Source organism: Corylus avellana, chromosome ca3 (assembly GCF_901000735.1).
Source record: "Corylus avellana chromosome ca3, CavTom2PMs-1.0".
Lineage (NCBI taxonomy): Eukaryota > Viridiplantae > Streptophyta > Magnoliopsida > Fagales > Betulaceae > Corylus > Corylus avellana.
In genome coordinates this window covers 36,069,891-36,072,919 of record NC_081543.1, presented here as the reverse complement: position 1 = coordinate 36,072,919, position 3,029 = coordinate 36,069,891, and positions in this window count along the sequence as shown.

Genomic DNA, 3,029 nt, shown 5'->3' with positions numbered 1-3,029 from the left:
ATATTGATTATTTTATTGGGAGATTTAAGAAATATGATAATTGATGATTGATTGGTATAATTTGGAGTATGATTGTAATAATTGGTGATATAATAGGATAGTAAATGGTAGGTATAAGGATGGTAGAATAAGAAGGTAGAATAGTATAGGGTTGGTAGAATAGTATAGGGTTGGTGGAATAGTATAGGGTTGGTGAAATAGTAAAATGAGGGTATAATTGTAAATTGAAGATAGAATGAGGGTATAATTGTAAATTGAAGGTAGAATAGTATAGGGTTGGTGAAATAGTATAGGGTTGGTGAAATAGTATAGGGTTGGTGAAATAGTATTTGATTTTCTCCTATAAATAGAGCTCTTCTCCTTCACAATTTTCACCACTCATCTCCTCTCCCATCTCTTGCATATATTCTTCCTTCTTCCGCTTTTTACTCGATCTTTCTTCTTTCTAAGAGTGTTTACTCAGAACAGAGAGAGAAAGGGCGAGACCAAGCGCTACAAGAAAGAAAGAACACAAGAGAAACCGAGAGTGAGATGGAAAATTTAAGACAGAGAGCTGAAGAGGAAGAAAGAGAGTTTAGGAGAGAGAGAGAGAGAGAGAAAGTCAGTGAAGGGATTGTTATGGGTATGGACCAACTGCAGCAGAACGGGTTTCAAGTAATTACCTTTGATGATCCATTCATGTAATCCACTGTAAGTATTCTTACTTACTGAGTATGATATTGATATCCAATAATACGGGTTTTTGTGGTTTTATAACTTGTCTAGCATTTTGCTATATATGATTCAACAATGATTTATATTGTCGGAAATCAATTGACTCACTACTTCACAGTTTTTTGTAGTGCTTGCAGGAATGGAAAATCAAGGTAATTATGCAGTTGTGATTAGAGATTCATATTGAGATGTACAGAGATTCCAAGTTGGTTAAGTTTTGTCTAGAGTTTAGACTGTCGGATAGATTTGTATAAATGCCTTGTACGACATAGCTTTGGGTATTTTTGTATAAAGAAAAGTATTTTAACAGTATTTTTTTTTTGTATTGATAATTACAGTTTTTCCGCTATATGAGATGAGATCGTTACAAAATGGTATCAGAGCCACCTAGTAACGCCAGGTCATGTGGTATTGAAGCACTGCATGACGTTTTAAGAGGGGGAGTTTGTAACACCCCGGTCCCATATTGGGAAGATGAGAAGAAGCCCACATTGAGTGGGTAGTTTATAGAGATAGTCATGGGTGCTAAGTCCCACATTGCCTAGTTACTAGGTGAAACTGGGCTTTATAATGAATTATAGGGAAGCTCCAAATTGACTAGTCCTTTTGGGGTAATAGCGCAGATGTGGCTAGCGCTTTTCCCTGGGTTGTTACAAATGGTATCAAAACATTACCCAGCCTGAGATGGTGGGAGTGTGCACAAGCCTATGAGGGTCGCTAGTAGACACACGTTGGTGATGCCAAAAGTGGGTTATATTATAATGGTGTCAGTTAAGACACAATGAAATGTATAAGGGCCAAAAGTTAAGGGCCGAGAATGAAGAAATTCCCTGAGGATTGCCAACGGTGACACTGGTGCCCAAGAAGAGTGCTTGTAGAGTCTCACATCGTCTGGGTATGGAATATGTTATGATATTTATTTATGAACAGATTGAATTTAAAAATTTTTATAGTAGCTTGAGTAAGTTATGGTTCAAGTATGATTTGTTTTTAATTTGGGTTGCTCAATTTGAAGATAGGTGGTAATTTATGGGCTTTAATTTCGAGGACGAAATTCTAATAAGGAGGGAAGATTGTAGCACCCCAGATTTTTAAAGTCTTATTTTAGATATATTAAATTGATGCTATGATTATATTAATATTCATATTAGGTAATGGCATTTACTTTGAGGTTGAGATATTTATTGATGATATTAGGTAATAATATTTATTCTTGAGGAACTTATTAGATCTTATGAATATTATTGGAATGAATATTGATTTGAGGTTATTATATCATGATGATGATTTTATAGTGATTATTTTATTGGGAGATTTAAGAGATATGATAATTGATGATTGATTGGTATAATTTGGAGTATGATTGTAATAATTGGTGATATAATAGGATAGTAAATGGTAGGTATAAGGATGGTAGAATAAGAAGGTAGAATAGTATAAGGTTGGTGAAATAGTATAGGGTTGGTAGAATAGTATAGGGTTGGTGGAATAGTATAGGGTTGGTGAAATAGTATAGGGTTGGTGAAATAGTAAAATGAAGGGTATAATTGTAAATTGAAGGTAGAATAGTATTTGATTTTCTCCTATAAATAGAGCTCTTCTCCTTCACAATTTTCACAACTCATCTCCTCTCCCATCTCTTGCATATATTCTTCCTTCTTCCGCTTTTTACTCGGTCTTTCTTCTTTCTAAGAGTGTTTACTCAGAACAGAGAGAGAAAGGGCGAGACCAAGCGCTACAAGAAAGAAAGAACACAAGAGAAACCGAGAGAGAGATGGGAAATTTAAGACAGAGAGCTGAAGAGGAAGAAAGAGAGTTTAGGCGAGAGAGAGAGAGAGAGAGAGAAAGTCAGTGAAGGGATTGGTATGGGTATGGACCAACTGCAGCAGAACGGGTTTCAAGTAATTACCTTTGATGATCCATTCATGTAATCCACTGTAAGTATTCTTACTTACTGAGTATGATATTGATATCCAATAATACGGATTTTTGTGGTTTTATAACTTGTCTAGCATTTTGATATATATGATTCAACAATGATTTATATTGTCGGAAATCAATTGACTCACTACTTCACAGTTTTTGTAGTGCTTGCAGGAATGGAAAATCAAGGTAATTATGCAGTTGTGATTAGAGATTCATATTGAGATGTACAGAGATTCCAAGTTGATTAAGTTTTGTCTAGAGTTTAGACTGTCGGATAGATTTGTATAAATGCCTTGTACGACATAGCTTTGGGTATTTTTGTATAAAGAAAAGTATTTTAACAGTATTTTTTTGTATTGATAATTACAGTTTTTTCCGCTATATGAGAT